General features: G+C 41.1%; 1 protein-coding gene and 1 long non-coding RNA gene across 2 annotated transcripts in view; one reads left to right on the top strand and one right to left on the bottom strand.

Moving 5' to 3' along the window:
• Positions 1-18,991, bottom strand: part of AOPEP (aminopeptidase O (putative)) — a 423,521-nt gene that overhangs the window by 27,862 nt on the left and 376,668 nt on the right. The window lies entirely within an intron of this gene.
• Positions 13,729-15,033, top strand: LOC129650475 (uncharacterized). The gene is made up of 4 exons (XR_008713787.1): positions 13,729-13,818; positions 13,948-14,140; positions 14,322-14,497; positions 14,699-15,033. It is a non-coding gene; the product is annotated as an uncharacterized LOC129650475 (long non-coding RNA).

Below are 18,991 nucleotides of genomic sequence, written 5' to 3'. Positions count from 1 at the left end.
CTATTATTTTCTCGCCTCACTTTTCTAAGGTCTAATAAAACCCTCACTTCCCTCTAGGCAGATGGACAGACACAAAGGCACAACACTTGATTCTTGGGTATTTTCATTTCATAACATCACTCCATCCGCTAAAGAGTCAAGGGTGGATCCTCTCTCAAGCTGACAGAAGAAAGGTGCTTCAGCAAAAACAGGGTTACAACTCAGCACTGACCCTGTGAGATTATACAGGAGAACACTTAATTTCCTTCCATTAAAACTATTGTGTTTGTAAGATGCTTTAAAGGTATCAATTTACAACATAATGACTAGTATCAAAAAGCCAGTTTTCCATTTTCTCCAGTTTCAGACACAGGAGGCTACTTTTAATATCTTGTTATTAAATCTGCTGTTTTATAAAACAGACCAAGTCCAGAACCACAGCTGCTGCGGAGCATCCATACCATACCCTTGAACACCATTCACACCGCGAGCGCTTGGCCAGCGGGCCCTCGTGGCCCCGGGCAGAGGGAGGCATCTCACCCAGCCTCTGGCATTCCTGATCAGGAAGCAGAGCTGAGACTCCGTGCGCGCCCCAGGTTCCCTCACGTTCTTTCCCATCCATCTCCCTGCAGTCTCGCTCTCTGGATCTTCCTTCCCTGCATTCCAAGAGGGGCTTTCCTCTGGTGGAGGCTAAACCTTCAGCCCCAGCCCTGATTGTAACCCTCATTTCCCCCTAAGGCCACTCCCTGACTGCCCTCCTGCACTTGAACCCTTCTCACAGAGTCTATTCTTTCTCCTCAAAACGGTCTGTCCCCACCCCATGGCTACATCCCTTTCCAAAACGTGCTCCACGTGCCTCCACCCCCAACCTCTGCCTTAACTGCAGTGGCCTGGCTGGTGCGCGTCCAGCAGCAGCCCACCTGCCTGTACAGGGGCAGGGTGGGGGGGCGTCCCCAGATCGGGTCAGAATGGCTGGCCAGTCCTGCAGCCCCAGGAGCACTCTCAAAATTGATCAGCAGTGCTTCCACAGGCAGCCAATTTAGGGTAGCCACAGCTACGCAAGAAGACAGCTTCTAGGGAAAGGCCCAGCCTGATACAGCACAGAACACCCATCACCTGGGGGTGGGGGCCTCAATCACTAACTAAACACAGCAAGAACAAGCCCAGCCAATTTGTGGAATTACAGAGAAGGAAGGAGTAGAAAGAAAAGCATCTCCCTATTATATGCCTGAGCTTACAAAGAGGCCTATTGTCAGTTGAGGATTTGGTTTAGACTAGAGAGACCCAGGGAGGAAAGAAACCCTGGGTAAGATGACCAGTTTGGTCTTCAACTTACCCTAACTGGATTTAACCAATCAACTCCAGTTCAGAGTTACTAATATGTGATCCTATCAAAATACCTGGATTCACACTTTTACCTCTCTTGCAGTTTCCTTCTAAACAAAAAGTTCATACATACCTGCACAGAGAAACAGAATCAAGAGGATCACTGCAAGTTTCTGTGCTCTCCTAATTTTACACAATGGAAAAATACTTAAGACTAAGCCCCCTGACTTAAGATGGGCAGCCAAGATAGAAGGGAGGGGAGTCAAGCCTTGGTGGTTATTTGTTAAGTTTAATTTACTTTAATTGGAGAAAGGTAAAGAGCAGGCATGCACACACCCCACCAGCTCTCCCTCCTCCTTCACTAAGGCATCCCGTGACTGATGCAAGAAGCGGCTTGTTCAGAGGCAGGCAGAGGCACCAAGGACCAACACAGAGAACGAGAACATTCCTCCATAATGTGCAGCATTCTTCAGAATGGACTTGTACAAGTGACTTTCAGTAAACAACTTGTAGCCATCTGGCTTTCAACTGTAACTCTTCTAATTGGGGAGGGAGGGTGTATTTCAAATTAGTGATCAAATGCTATTTCAGTACACAGAAAACAAAACTAATTCAGTATCCTTCAGTCACAAATAAGTGAGTAAACATTACATAATGTTCACGTGAGATTAAAGATTGAAAAGAGGATATTAAAGCAAAAATGTGGTAAGTCACTCACTTTAATACAGCACATTTCTCTTTGTAAAATAAACATTTACTCCCTATAAAACCACCCTATAATGAAAAAGAAGTACTAAGTAATAAACTAAAATGTTTGCAAAGCAACTGAGAGATATTATACATGAGCAATCGAGCTCAGACGCAGTGCTGGGTGCCACCCGCCCTGGCAGCTGGCACAGCAGCACTGGGAAATGCTGTGCGGGTCACTCCACTCCCACCCACGTAGAAATCAAATTAAATTTCACATGACTTCTAGGCCAACTGTGTTTAATACAGCAGTACGGAGCCGGGTGGAGACAGACATGGCTTTAGTCACACCATGGAGTGATTAAGAAAAATAAAGCGCTTGCTTCAGCGCATTATCTCCTGAGAAAGCAGCCCCTTCCGACATGATAGAAAGAACCTGTCTTTATTTCTGAGGGTCTAGTAGCACTCACACCCACAGTTCAACAGTGATAGGAATAGAAAGTTCTTTCCTTTGCACAAACAAGGAACTCATGACGGGGTTATTATTTTTTCCATATGGAAACCAGCTTGGTATTTTTAAAATGCATCTGCCTCAGAAACTCAGACAAAATAGGCATGGGGTGCCAAAGTCATGCGGGTACTTGAAATAGAGAACTTTACAACATTGGCAAACTTAACTCGAACACAGAAAATAAAATACCAAAGAAGGTCAAGTCAATACAATGAGATTTGTTAAGAATTTTAGAAGTCTGTATTCATGCTCTAAACATGGAGGATTCCATGACTGCTAATTACCCAGAAATGCACAAAGAGAGAAGAAAAGTCTACCTTGTAATTTTTTCCCAGTCAACCTAAGGGTTGAGGCAAGCCACACAAGTCTGAACAGTTCTAAAGGTTTCTACGCAGGCTCTTGGAAAGAAAATATGGATTTTCCAAATCCACCTTCCAAGTCTACAAGGAGCACAAAGAAAACAAACCCTGACTCTTTCTGAAGCCTCCCAGCCTCTTACTGCTGTCACGGGAGCATCACTCACTCCTTGCTCCCTGAAGACCACCCACACGACCGAGGCCCCTCCACCACTTCTTCCATAAGCAGGACTCTGAAAGGGCCAGCTAGCCTCGATCAGATCATGTTCCCAAATGCATCTCACTACTGACCTTGCACAGGTGGGACCAACACAAGGAACCCGGGGCATGGAAATGTCCATGTCAAAACGGCTGCACCCCTCCAAAAGCGAAGGCGGGCACCTCCCCTCGCAGCCCAGCTGGCGAGCTGCAGCCGCACACGAAGGAAGTCTCAGAGAGGCTTCCAGACGGGGAATGAGCCTGGGACTGATGCGGCCTCCGAATGACAGTGGCGTGAGTTCTATTATTACCCCATTATCACTCTGGGATCTGTGCCTAAATGAAGCATGCTTCCTCCCTGATGCCATTTCCTTTTATCCTGGCTGGAGACTAAAAGCGGATCAATGGGGGCAATACATATGATGTCACTTCACTTTACAGCAACGGCCTCCCTCTCTTTCAGTTTGTCTGAAATACACAGAAAGATCAATTCTTCCCAAAAATGGTTAAAAAATGCTTAGGGAGCATTCTTCTTCCAGAAAAGCATTCTCTGCTATATTTGTCTATGTTACTACGGCAGGAACTGTTTACACTGAACAAAAACAGAAGAAATGGGGGAGGGAGGAAAATCTCAAATTCTCCGGTACGCTGGCTGAAATTCAACACAAGCAGGGTCCAAACCAGAATCAGGGCGGCTGACCTTTGAAAGTCACACGTTTTCTGGCACAGAGGCACAAAAGAGACAGCAGTTGTCCTTTGCCCCTTGGATTAAAAAGGTAATCCCGTAGATGTAAAAGGTCTTTTAAGTAAGATGTCCCCCAAAGTCTTACAAACTTTTTACTCTTCTCAGAAAACACACCCTCCATACTCCACGCTCTCAGGTGCCCCCAGGTCCACACAGGTGTGACAGCAAATCGCTCTCATTCACACGCTCTTCCCACTAAGCGCAACAAGGAGCTCCGACTAAGGGACGCAAGACCGAGCTTAAGTAAGCCGAGTTCTCTCTCAGATGCCGTTTCAAACCAAAATAAAATATGTAAAATTCTCTAAACTGTATCAATTGTCATACAATGATTTTTGAAAATGGTGTACAATGAAGATAATAATCTACGAAGTTCCTCAAAACAAGAGTTCTTCCTCACGACCCAAAAAGAAACACAAAATCCAGGGTATCAGAACTCTGTTGAAGCTGACTCTGTCTGCTCCAAACACTGGCCAGGGCCGTGGCCCTCACATCACTGATCTTTCATCTGTCATTTTCTTAATGATAAACATTTTTAAGCGAGAAAAATGAACTATTTAATAAAATATACATAGGCAGGTGTCTGGCCAAGATCTGTTGTCAATGTTATCATGATAAAATGTTTTTAGTCTAAAATTACAACTTGTATAGCAGAAAAACCCAATTGATCTAAACTGCTCCTGAAAACAAAACTTCCAAAAGAAAAACCATCCTCTCCATGTTGAAGAAAATGAATACATTTTACAGAACTGCCAAATTTAAGAACAGAAGTCTCTGGTTCATATTATTTTGGGGACAGAAATTTGATTTGCCAACCAATGAAAGTCACCAAATAAAATAATTAAAAATGAAAATGATTTTCTTCAAAATAAAGGAATCAATGAAGAGACATATTTATCCAGCATAATCAGTATTTCTGATTATCAAACATCTTTACAGACAGTATGTCTACAGACAAATTTTAGGGAAACTCAAGCATATTTCTATAACCCATTTCACACACACAAAAAGTATATACTGTTGGGAAAAACAAGTCTAACTGCTGCAGCTGAAAAAGATTACCAAGCTTCTGAGCCATGGTTTTGTTGTGGTGCTTCCAAAAGTGACACCACAGTGACCAAAATCCACACCATTATTAGCAAAGAGCATCTGAAATAATTCACTGGCATAAATCATTCTCAAATCTCACTCATGTCACATTACAAAGGTCAAATTTTCATGCGCTAACACTTTCCTAACTTTTGCAAAAATATTATTAGCCAAACTGTATGCAATTTGATACAAAGCATATTATTTAAACTACATAAAATGCAATCCTCTTGTCAGCTCTTATAATCGTGTACACTAATGGTTTATGTCATAACAGTTTGGAAAATAAGTCTTTGTAAACACTCTAACTGAAAATTCCAAAATATTTTATAAGAGATGCTTGGTATCTTTGCGTCTGCTTTCCCTATTCAGGAACTTGCCAGACCAATAACCAAAGGGGCCAAAGGGATACCATTCCTGATCTGAATTTTATGCTTCTTAAGAAAACTATTGCTCATGAGGAAGAAACTATAAATTCCTAAATGATTCAGTCCATTCATCCTGTCAGGACAACACTCCTGCTCCATGTCGGGCTTGTTTAAGGCTTTCTAAAGAATTTGGAACACTCGAAACACTCAGATACTTCTAACTTCTTGTATTCACAGGTTTGGGGTTTGTTTTTCTCAATAGAAATCTGCTTCCTTTCTTTAGAATTAATGCTCTTACCTAAGTTAATACTGTATTTAATAATTTATCTTCCAAAAGAGTATACATTTATCTAAAATAAGAGCACAGATTTTATGAATCTGAATTCCTAAGTTATAAAGTGATATTTTCTAATTCAAAATTGTTTGCATACCAACTAATTTATGACTTTCAAAAGCCCACCATACGAAAAGACCTTTATTGTGAAAATTGACAGTCAAAATCTGTGTGTCAAAATCGTGGCTATGGTATATAACCATCGCACAACAGAGTATTAAGCAGCTACTAAAAAGAATAAGATGTAACTGTTTCTGTAGAATGCTAAAACGAAAAGAAATGTTATTAAGTGGGTGATAAGTTAGGAAGAGAAGGTAGATTATGGCTGATTTCTGTGAATAACCTTCTGAAGATACACAAAAAGAAATAAACTCTTTACGTCAACTTCTTCCCTAGTAACCTACATGAGCTGCCTGGTCTTTTTTTTCTGCCTCTAGATCAAGCTGAACTATTTTTCTTAAACCATGTTAAAAATTTCCCAGTAATTTACTTAAAGGAGAGAAGATCCACTTTATAAAGAAATTTAATACTGTAATCTCAGCACTGAAATGCATAAATGATTAAAGCATATGCTCTAGCAAAGTACTGAGCTAGAAACCTGGAAACCAGGGTCTTCTGTAAAGGAGTTAGTTAAAAGTAGATCCCCTAGCAGGACTGTGCACCAAGAAATCTATCACAGTCTCTTTATTCTTAGTCATAACAACAATATCTGAAAGCAACATAGATCTCAAAAGTTTTGATGTCAGTACTTCTCTAAGCCAAGATGAATAACACCATGAATCTAAGACGTAAGTTGTGTGCAAGCAATGCTCAAATATTCAAAGAATTATAGAGCACTTCCCTTGCTGCAATCTATTGAAAGTCAGTCCTCAACACAACAGTTTATAAGGTATAAAGAATAAAAAGGGAAAAAAAACAAAGAAATATAGAAAGAACTTAAAATTTTCCAAATGCTTTGAAAATATACATAAAGCACTGCATCAGTCACGTGCTTAGATTTTTATGTTGTCATTTATAATACAAATGAACCATCAAAGATTTCCAGAGTTTTTTCCCAAGGGAAAATCAGTAAGTGTAATTTCACTCAAACCCAGAATCAATGTCAAAATCAGATAATCTGTTACAAATTTAGTACTTCTAGAAAATAATTGCATCAACGTTAGATTCTTTTAACATTGAGTTTATTTTGTATAGCCCTACGTTCCTGGTAAAAAGTGGTCTATTAATGTGCACAAAATTAAGGTGTTCCTATGTACAAATAGAGGCTTTCCCAGGTGGCTCAGTGGTTAAAAAAAAAAAAAAAAAAAAAAAATCCTTCTGCCAATGCAGGAGACCTAGGTTCGATCCCCAAGTCAGGAAGATCCCCTGGAGAAGTAAACGGCAACCCACTCCGGTATTCTTGCCTGGGAAATGGCATGACAGAGGAGCCTGGCGGGCTACAGTCCGTGAAGTTGCAAAGAGTCGGACATGACTTAAGAGGCTAAACAATATTCCTAAGGATTAGGGATATTCAGTCTGAAAACAGTGGTTTCCTCCATTAATTACAGGTGATTAGCAAGTGGGAGGAAATAAAAATCAGGATTTACTGAAATTAAGTTTTTCAAAATTTTATGGATAAAAATAGGATCCTTCTCTTTTTAGTTTATACAAGTAAAGCTGAGTTCAAACAAAACCATATTTTAACCTCTATAAAAAGAATGTACCTTTTTAAGGCAACTCCTTAAGGGGTGGAATCCTATCTTGCTCATTTCATGCATCACCTACTTCATGCCAGATACTCTTATCAAATTTAAATAAAGGACTTAATGTCCAACATGGAAAGATGGAGTAATACAAAAAAAATGACTTCAAGAACAGCTGTCAAGCAACAGTTCAGTGATTTAGGTTAAAACTCTACTGAAAGAAAACTTACATAGCTACAGATGAAAATTCAAGCCACAAGTGATACTCACTTCTAAACCAAAACAAGTCCCCAAAATACACAACTTAAATATATCAAAATTTTAAAAAAGTTTTGGAAACTTGTATTAATAACAGGTTTTTACTTTAAAAGTTAATGCCAGAAAGAAAAACACCAATACAGTATACTAACGCAAATATATGGAATTTAGAAAGATGGTAACAATAACCCTATGTACGAGACAGCAAAAGAGACACTGATGTATAGAACAGTCTTATGGACTCTGTGGGAGAGGGAGAGGGTGGGGAGATTTGGGAGAATGGCATTGAAACATGTAAAATTCATGTATGAAACGAGTTGCCAGTCCAGGTTCAATGCACGATGCTGGATGCTTGCGGCTGGTGCACTGGGACGACCCAGAGGGATGATATGGGCAGGGAGGAGGGAGGAGGGTTCAGGATGGGGAACACATGTATACCTGTGGCGGATTCATTTTGATATTTGGCAAAACTAATACAATTATGTAAAGTTTAAAAATAAAATAAAATTTAAAAAAAAAAATGTAAAAAAAAAAAAAGTTAATGGTAAAATAACTGAAATGCCTCCTCAACTGTAGTTGGAAGCAATCAACAAAACGATGGTTCTGCAGTGTTTTTAAACTAATGAATAAGCCAGACTGCACTGCACGTAACAACCCATCTCGCACGAAGCGCAGGGATTCAACAGGAGTATCTCTCACAGAGACCTGTCCTTTGGCTTTCCAGTCTCGTTAAAACTTGTTATTACAGATTATGTTTTAAAAAATTATCAAAGTTAACATCTATAAAAAAAAGTAAGCCACAAAAACACTAACAAGAGTTGCAAGGTGAGGAACAGCCAGAGAAAGAGGAGGAAGAAACCAACTCATGCTCTGGTGCTCGGCGTAAGACGGGCAACTGAAGGACAAGACACACACGTACACTCAAATTTTTAAGCAGAGAACATAATAATCACAAACAAACTGCACTCTTGGGTTATTTATTCTGGTGGAAAATACTAACATTCTATTACTCCTAGTTCCTGTCCTTTCTTCTTCATAGGTGCATAGTCAAAACAACCTAAGTTATCACTTTTGTTAAGATTTTAATTTCTAATATTCTTCTTATGCTTTCTACCAAACTCAAACTAAACATAAATATTAGTCACACGTTGACAATTTGTTGTGGTTTCTGTCATAAAGTTGACAAAGAAACATATTCTTAACGACATGTACAACCAACCACAACTAAAGAGAAATGGGGGTGTGAGGTGGAAGAGGGCGAAGAGTCCAAATACAAAAATTACTGCTCTCAAAATAAAGGAATCAAGTTGTTTTTACTTAATAAAAATGTGGTGAGAGTACTGTACAATTTACTATCCAATGTCTCAGTTTTCTGAGAATGATTTAACGTATATAAAGCCCAGGAGTCAGATTTCACTCCAATTCCATATACTTTCGGATTCTAGTCCAGACATTTTATATCCTGGATTAACTTTGAAAAGTTTTATTGAGGAACAGAGCAAAGAATTAATTAACTTCTTAAGGGTCACTTAGACACAGAAATTCACATTATTGAAAAAAACAATGGACTTAAAGAGCTTCAGGAAAAAGAAAGGCAGAGAACAAGTTTCACACACTTTAAAGAAATGCTTCCTTCATTTTTAATGCTTCCTTCTCTCCCTTCCACCTCAACCTCAATGCATGTGAAGGGAGTAAAAGCTCTTAATAGGTCAGCATTTTGTGTGAGAGAGAAATGGCTGTCTTATGTGCACATCATGTGAGATGGTGAAACAAACAGGTGAATGGGAACCAGAACCATAAACTGAACGCACATGAATGATGCCAGCTTTGTTTACCCAAAGTTGCACACTATGCACAAAGGACTGAGTAATTCATAAATTAATGTACTTCTCATCACGATAAGAACTATTCCCAACAAGCAGACTGAAAGAGTATTATAAAAATGTTCTTACTGTCATCAGAATTTAGACATTATATACATACACATACATATATATTTATATATATAATATATATACATAAGATTATTCAGACAATCTTACGTCTACTGTGAGCTCCAACTTGGACTCATGGTCCGGACCAGCCTGAAGCTGGTTATAGGAGCAGGAAATCTGAAATTTGTCCTTGTTTGCTGCCACAGAAAAATGCTCTCACGTGAACTCAAATACGTCAAAGGCAATCAACAGAAGTAAGTCTTCAAAGAGGCAAAACAGACACATACTTATTAACCACTTACTAACCACGAACCTAAAATCCTAGCAGGTCTGAGACCTACCAACACCTTTTCATATTTCCTGGTTGGCATGAAGATGAGTAAACATAATGTACGTTTACTAGTAGTAAGTAAACTACTAAAATCTCAAGTATTGCAAGTTATTCTTCAGAGACTCCTGAAGCAACTTCATACAAATTGTACTCAAGTTTTGGCATGCTTTTTATATCTGCCTTTATGTATGTATAACGTGCTCGTATAAGAAAAATTTAGTAGTATTTTTAATAAGCATAATACATTTTAATAGCACAGAACTTTTGGAAATTACAAGAAATGTTAAGACATTTCTAAGTTTTTGAGTTGTTTATTCAATTTTAATGAAAAACAGTCAAGTCTACAAAAAAGACAAACCTTTCCTCTTCTGAGTATCCAAGCTCATCTGCTTTATAAATTTCGGAATTTATGTTAAAAAAAAAAAAGAGAGAGGAAATGAAAACTATTTTCTTTGTGTAGTTTTTAAGAGGTTTTTTCTTATATAGTTAAAACTAAAAGGAGAAACTTCAAAAAATATTTTACTCTCTACATTTTAACAGAATTTCTGCAACTGTGCTTTTATGGAAGTTACGACATACCAATTGTAATCTACACATTATATTCCAGAGTGAAGCTGACTTACTTATAACAAGTCAATTTGAAAAATCAGTGATCACAGACCTTCACCAAAACAATAGATGAGCACAGATTTTTTAATTTACTAAATGAAACTTCATAGATTGAAAACCACCTTCCTGTTGATTTCACACTGTAGGATCTCATCTCAGAACTTTACAAGTAGTAGTTACCTTTGAGACAAAACATGAACAGGCTGCTCCCTCTAGGGCAATCCTAACAAAGTTTTCTAAAGAATCAAAGTTTAAAACTTGGGCTACGTTTCCAACTAAGAATGTTTTCTAGGAATTGAGAGTAAAGACCCGAACCCTTTACTATGTAGGCACACATCCTTTAACAAACAGCAAAGAGGACAGTGCTCTAGAGACTAAAGTTAACCTGTACAACACTTCTAAAGAAGGTTCCAGTCTGAGCAGTAATTTGTTACACTTTTCCTTTAAGTAAGCAGCACTTCAGAATGTATTTGTTTAACAGATCTGTCTTCCTTGAAGCTTTCGTAAATAAAATACACAGAAAAAATTACAATACCAACGCCCATGTCCTTGAATGCACTCAAAGTTCAAAATGTTTACAAGCACAACGGTGTGAAAACAAAGGCAAGAGCCCGTCAGAAGCACCATATAGTATTTTTGAAGGCAACTAGAACTCCCATTCACATCAAATGATACCACCGTGGTAGTGGGAATGCAACCTCCACAGAATGGGCTGTTAGCTGTGAGCAAATAAGGACAGATTTATGAAGCAGAACGATCACGAGTGAACAAGTTAAACTTGGCTTGCTTTCTTGCTGAAACTCATTTGGTGGAAAGACTGAGGTTAAGAGGAGGAAAATGAGAAGGGATTTGGTAGAAGGGGAAGAAAGCACCTTAATTCTCCTAACGAACACCAGCTGACGGCCCCGGGCCCGACCTGGAAGGAGGAAAACTTCTTACTTACTGAGGCTCCCGTCGAGGCGCAGGCCGGAGCCCAGAGTCCGCCCGGATCCGTCTCGGGCGTCGGCTGATATCGGCAGCGGCCGCCGCGCGCCGCCTCCTCCTCCCGGGCCAATCCCCGGAGAGGCCGCCGCCGCGCCCGCCCCGCCCCGCGGGCCAGCCAAGCCGGGTTCCCACCGTGCGGCGCCCCTTCCCAGCCACACCCCTGGCTCCCACCCCGCCCCGCCAGTCAGCTCCCACCCAGTAATTACTCTAATTAGAAGTTTTAGTCTCAGCAGTTAAACAAAGTACGAACCAGTCCCAACACAGCCTGCAATTCAAATGGCTTTGAGAACAAAGACAGTCATAGCTGTGGCAATTTTTCTTCTAATTTATAGAATGTGAAGACTTTCTCTCATTGCTCAGTGTACTTAAAAAAAAAAAAAAAAAGCTTAGCCTCTAGTGTACATACCACTTCACAAGGATATTAGCGTGTCTTATGCAAAACACCAGACCATGCCCTCCCGTTACAACAAAGACAATAAAAAAGAAAAAACACCACTTCCAAAAAATGAATATTGAACTTGTGAGTTTAGTCTTTCCCGCAGAAGAACATTCACAAACGTTCCTGGATCACCTGGTAGACAGGTGAAAGATGTACAAAGATACGGGAGGGCTGTTTTCTTTCCAGTTTACAGATTATGTGAATTAAAGGGAAAACTACCCAGGGCATCTTTCTAGTAAACAATCTGCATAATGCTTAATTAGTCCTGGTGGAACTGATTAGGCCTATCTTCCCCAGAAATTGATAGTCCCCAGAAATTGATATTCCATTCACAGTTCTGAGTATTAATCTCTTCAATCCAATTCGAGATGTACAGGGGATATTTCAGGATGAGGAAAATTATAACCATAAAACATGTGCTTAGAAAAATTAAAAACAAACAAAAAACACTCCAGAAAAACCTTTCTCTACTTCTTTTCCAGTTCTGGTTTGATCTTTAAAGCAATCTGCATCCATTTTAGAATTACTGAATAATCTAGAAATTAAGTTAATGTGAAAGATTATAGAAAAATAATAAAAACCACCTCAAAAACATTGCATAAAATAGGCTGTATAACCCATGTCTTCCCCTTTAAATATATATATTTCAAAAACATTTTCATTTTTTCAAAATTTCAGGTAACTATGGTTTTTAGTCTCACTCCATGCATTTACTAGATATGTTCTAAAATTTCTCCATTTTTAAATGAAGAAATCTTAATTGCCACACTATGGAAAATTAATTTAGTACTTTATTTTGTTACAAACTGCTATGTTTGTTTAGCAGCTAAATTTGCCTCTCTAAATATTAATGGCAGGTATCTGAACACAATTCTATAAAGTTTCACTGCAGTAACTACCTTGAAAGTTAATCTTTTTAAATAACAAAAGCAACTAATTTCAAGTTAAAAGAAGTAGAAAATAAAAAACAAAACCAAATGCAAACACGTTCAAATAAGAAACAAAACCAAATGCAGACACTTTCAAATGCTAATGTGTCTATCTCACCTAAAACTTGAAAGCCCTGAAAGTAACAGGACATTCCTAAATACTTAAACCAAGAAAACCAGGTGCCTGGGAAATAAAAACTTTAAAAGGATTACCAAACACTTGTGCAGATGAAATAAACACAAGGAGCAACTGAGGACACAGAAGCAAGCTCCTTCAGGAAAGAGCTGATAGTTCCCCAAATTTATCTTTTCCAAAATTCCCCACCAGGTCAAGATCTAAATCTTTAAATGCTTTAAAAGTTTTCTTAGCTAAGTCTATCTTGTGTGCAACACAGGACATTAGGAACATTAGTAAGTTAGGAACATTAAATGTTAGGAACATTAGTAAGTTTGAGGCATATTTTCAAAATGTATCACAACATTAAAATTAGTCAATTTTTTAAATGAATATTTTTCAGTTTGGAAAATGCATGATAGCCACCTTCAGATAATTAACAAATATTCTTCAGTAAGACAAGATAAAAAAAAAGTTACAAAATATACCAAAATGTTCTCGCAAAAGTAAACATCTAACAGGCAAGCACCATGACAAATTTATTTCAGAATTTACCTTTGAAAGGAAAAAGCCGTAGCTGATTAAGCTGTTGGTCTGCAATTCTGCTTTAAGAACTCAAAGGTAGAGAGCAAGCGATAAGATAAAAATCACATACCACATACTGTCCTCAGAGTATCTCCACCTAAGACAAGAGTTCTCACCATCATCAGATTTCAGTACTCACTGATTCCAATTCTATTTGTTCAAGCTCTTTTTATAAATACCATTTCCCCCTTTGCAAGCCAAATCAATAGCCCTATCCCATGAAATTATTATTTTTTGAAAGAAACCCTATCTGGGAAACGTTCCCCCCCCCTTTCCAAGGCAGAACACAGTCGTTTGCCGGCCAACACTGCTGGAGCCACCTGTGCCTCACCACCCGCCTCCCAATGCCCTTCAACACGGAGGTGGGTGACTCCTTTCCAAGGCAAGTCCCCAAATGCCACTACCAACTTGGCAGGGCCGGCTGACCGGCTGGACTTGCCCTAAATCCCTGCACTTCTTGCTCCCCGCTGCTCTCAACTAACTTAATCTAGGTTTAATTACGAAGACTGACATCTGTCCTCGGAGCATGTTCCTCTCTCAAAGCAAGGAATGATCCAAATTAGAAGCATGAGGACAACGGATTATTAATGAAGGAAACTAAAATCCAAGTATCCTGGTCTCAGTGGAGCTGCGGCTGTGGTGCAGCGACCGTGTAACTCTCTTGGTTCCAGAGCCGAGGTGCCGGTGAGTGCGCGGGATCCCTCACTACGGACAGAAGCCCTGAGTTCTTCGCCAGAGGACAGAGCCACCAGAGTCCACCGGGAAGGGGCAGCAAGACTCCGCAGGGAAGAAATGGTGTATGTTTGGGGGCGGAGGGGGGACTGTATGGGGGTCGGGCGCTTTAGGGAATCTCATGTGACTCCAGCCCCAAAGCCCGGCTCCAGGAACGGTTTAACCACGCAAGGGGTTCTTCCTCCCTACTCTGGACACTCACCCGACACTGGCTGCAAGGACCCGGCTGAAGTCCGCCACCCGTGACACTGTCCAGGGCGGCCTCGTGGCCTGAGCATCAGCCCACCGCGCGCGGAAGGCACTGCCATGGTGAGACAGTAGTGGGGCGGGGAAGGGGTGGGGTTGGCGGGGGCAACCACGGAGGGGCATCCTGGCCCTACCCCGCCCCCTCTCTCCAGGGCTGCGGCCCGCTCTCCGCACCGCACTGCGCGGTCCGTATGCCGGCCCTGCCTGGTGCAGGCAATGAAACTATCCCTGAATAACCGTCCTTTCCTCCGAACGCCTGAACAGCGGGCACTGGGAGCACCTTTCCGCGAGTCACCTACAACCCGGGTCTAAGCCCGCAGGGCTACTCTCACCTAGTGACCTTGGGCGCACCCTGCTCTCAAAGGTGTCCGCAAAAGGTCAGGAAATCAGGAAACACCACCCCTGGCGCCCTCTCCGTCTTTATAAAGACCCTCTCCGCTGGCTCCCGGGAGTGAATCTACAATGGCCCACCTTCCTCTCCAAAGCTCCTTAAAAGACCAACTGTGCAGACAAGTAGCAGAGGGTGAAGAATGCGGCCAGGGACCCTACCAAATTAACCAGCCAATGTAAACCAGTTGCCCAAGAAGCTCCTCTCTCCTCCCCGGAGATTTCCAGGGTCTCCCCCCAAACCCCTGCATCAGGCCTGCACTGCTGTAAGGACTTGGATTATTACACCCACTTTGCCCACCACTGCCAGGCTGGAAGAGTTTCACTAATTTGCACAACTCTGAGCCCCGATTTACCCTCTCTCTGTCCTCTAACTAAACCAATGACATGTGTGACCAAATGTGTGTTGTTCAACATGCTCATTTCCAGTTCTGATCCTAATATGAACCGATATCCCCCCTGCCTGGAATTCTCTTGTGCTCGCTATGTGAATCACTTTTCAAGGGCTACCTTTTTCAAGAAGCCTCCCAGAAACAATTTGAGCTTTTTGGGTTTTGTCCTCTGATTCATCCCATACTCTTGCCTGGAAAATCCCATGGACAGCGGAGCCTGGTAGGCTTCAGTCCATGGGGTCGCGAAGAGTTGGACACGACTGAGCGACTTCACTTTCACTTTTCACTTTCATGCACTGGAGGAAATGGCAACCCACTCCAGTGTTCTTGCCTGGAGAATCCCAGGGATGGCAGAGCCTGGTGGGCTGCCATCTATGGGGTCACACAGAGTCGGACACGACTGAAGCGACTTAGCAGCAGCAGCAGGCAGTTCTATTAGGCCATGTAACACAATCATTAGAGTGCTGCTGTGCAGATGCTCAAATTTCTGAGCTCCTTGCAGGCCTGGGGTGTCTTCTTCCAATCTCCCCAACCCCCAGGACCCACCAGTCAATTCTGAATTAATGCAACCTGTCTTGTAGCAAGATCAAAGTTTCAACCTTGAGCCCTAATTTAACACAAATTTTTATCAACTAAATGAAGAAAATGTTAGAATCAGTTCAACCTTAGAAGAAAAAATTTAAGATAACTTAAAAAAAAATCTTAGCCATTAATTTCACAGGAAAAGAAAGCCTTTATAGGTAAATGGCATATCCATTTTCAGGGACATTTTCTACTAGGAAGCTGTTGACAGATTAACCAGAGCAGCTCTTGCTTTATGCAAATGCAGATGGCGCTTTTCTCCCTGGGAACTTCACATATCTATTATCTCAGTTGACTTTGCCATGGCCTTGGGGTGGGAGTGAGGGGGAGAAAGAACGCACTTCCCAACATTTTAGAAAAGATGACGGAAAAGGTCTCCTGCATTGCAGGCAGATTTTTTACCTCTGAGCCACCAAGGCCCTAGCTACCTAACATACAAAGTGGTTAAAACTACATAAAATTTTAACAGATGTGCACACCAAAAAGGATGTTTAGTGTTAAAAATACAGTACCATTTTTATTGGAGGTTTTCCTTTGAAGCCATGTTAATAAAAACAAATTATAGCACAAAAACGTTCACAAAACATGATTAAGTTAATGAAACTATAATACTTGGATCATTCTTTTGAATAGAAGTGAAGTGAAGTCGCTCAGTGGTGTCCAACTCTTTGCAACCCCGTGGACTGTAGCCCGCCAGGCTCCTCTGTCCATGGGATTCTCCAGGCAAGAATACTGAAGTGGGTTACCATTTCCTTCTCCAGGGGATCTTCCCGACCCAGGGATCGAACCCGGGTCTCCCGCATTTGAGGCAGACGCTTTAACCTCTGAAATGCCAATTTCCCCCAATCTAAAATTATAAATTATTTGGATGTCACACTTAAAATTTCTTTTTATATTCAGTAGTGATATTGGATATTGTAGTTAAATAAAACCCGACTTACTTTTTTCCATTGTGTTATGGCATATATGTGTGTGTACAGTATATGAAAGTGTTAGTCATTCAGTCCGACTCTTTGCGACCCCCTGAACTGTAGCCTGCCAGGCCCCTCTGTCCATGAGAATTCTCCTGCAAGAATATAGAGGAAGTAGCCATTCCCTTTCCTAGGAGATCTTCCTGACCCTGGGATCAAACCCAGGTCTCCAGCATTGGTAGGCAGATTCTTTATCGTCTGAGCCACCAGGGAAGCATGTGTGTGTGTGTGTGTGGTGTGCGTGTGTGTCTCTGTGTATGTGTATTTTTCCTACGAAACTGTAAAAGAAGCTTTAAAAAACCATTTCTATCACCACACCCTGTATTTGTCTCCTATCCAACCTTCTGAGCTCCCCAATTCACTTACCCTTTACACTATCAACGTTCTGTGGTATCAGAAGCAGGACACTGTGTGTGCATGTGCGTGTGTGTGCACGTGCATGTGTGCGCACGCTCAGTTGTGTCCTACTCTTTTGTGATCCCATGGACTATGGCCAGCCAGGCTCCTCTGTCAATGTGTTTCTCTAGGCAAGAATACTGGAGCAGGTTGCCATTTCCTTCTCCAGCGGATATCCCTCCTGACCCAGGGATCGAATTCATGTCTTCTGTGTTAGCAGGCGGAGTCTTTACCACTGAGCCACCTGGGAAGCCAATCAGGATAGCAGCCACCTCCCAATCCCTATATTAGGTTACATGGCAAAGGGAAATTAACATTGTTAATCAATTGACCTAAAGATGGGGAATGATCCTGGATGGTCCAGGAGGGCCCAATACTATCACAAGGTCCTTGTACATGAGGAAGGGAGTGGGGAAAGAGACAATCAGAGAGATGGCAGCATGAGAAGGACTCCGCCTAACCGTGCTTGTTTTGAAAGTGGAGGAATGCAAGGACCTCAGAAAGCTGAAAAGTCAAGGAAATGAATTTTTTCCTAGCACCTCCAGAAAGAAACAAAGGCCTGATGACAGCCTGATGTTAACTGAGTGAAACTGATTTGGATGTCTGACCTTCAGATACTGTACGACAATAAATCTGTGTTGTTTTAAGTCACTGGATTTGTGGTAATTTGTTACAGCAGAAATAGAAAACTAATACATCTGGGTTCCAAGTTCCTCTCATAATCAACCTCACTGCTTTTTAATGTTTGGCTCAACATGTGAGGAAAATAAAAGCAATCTTTAAAATCTCTCAGCTATACCTGAACTCTAATCTTCTAAGGGAGAAGATTTCTTCCAAGTTCCTCCTTTCACCTCTGCCCAAGTACACATCTTTATGGGGGGGATTTCAGGCTCATTTCTAGTGGCTGTAAAGTTTGTGGGGTCATTGGGGTGGGATGAGAAAGAAGAAAGCTGGATAGGAGGTCTAAAAGGCCCTTTGGGGCCTGGTTCCTAACTGCCTGGCTGCTTTTATAGTGCCAAGGAGGCCAGGGCAGAGCATGTCAATGAAACAAAGGACAAACATGAAACAAAGCGCCATAAGCAACCACGTCTTGATCAAATCTAGGAGCGATTCAAGTTAATAAGTAACATAACCCCACCACCTTTTTCATGGCTTTAATTATTACAGCCAGTAAAAAATATTCAGGCCATCTCTGTTTAGGGATGTTTTATTTACCCCTAAAGGCTAAAGTCTTCATTAAATGCAGAAGAGTTGTGTTCAATTCAACACATATGGTGAGCTCACAGGCCAGTTTACCCTAATTTTTAAAGTGTCACTCTCCCTTCCCCCAAACACAGACACACAAACACTATACACATGGACTCTGAATACACAGAACTGCAATTACAATCTGGCTATATCAGATTTTACATTATTATATAACTGGTTTAAAAGTCAGTATTATTTATGAATAGTTTTCCCTTATTTTCTGTTTCTGTAGAATGAATCAATCTTTTCATGGGGCCATTTCCTACACTGCTCAGGGGGCATGTTACTGCTGCTAACAGGGTCTTCCTTTGCCCCTAAGTGTTTCATTCACATAGGTTAAACCTGGTTAAGGTCCTGAATGGCAGAGGACCTTTTGGTTTGAGGAGCTTGACAAGTGTGTAAGTAGCAAAAGGAAAGGGAAAGAGGCTGGAACAACCCACACATTCTCAAGATCAACACCGGTATTCTTTTTCCATTGTGTAGAGACTTTGTCAGGGAATGGCCTGATTAGGATGTTTTCCAAAGTTCACACTGTTACCTTTTCCAAAGGAAAACCATTAAACAGCCGTATCTTTCCAGGT

This window comes from Bubalus kerabau, chromosome 4, assembly GCF_029407905.1.
Source record: "Bubalus kerabau isolate K-KA32 ecotype Philippines breed swamp buffalo chromosome 4, PCC_UOA_SB_1v2, whole genome shotgun sequence".
Lineage (NCBI taxonomy): Eukaryota > Metazoa > Chordata > Mammalia > Artiodactyla > Bovidae > Bubalus > Bubalus kerabau.
This window is presented reverse-complemented; position numbering and strand designations above follow the sequence as displayed.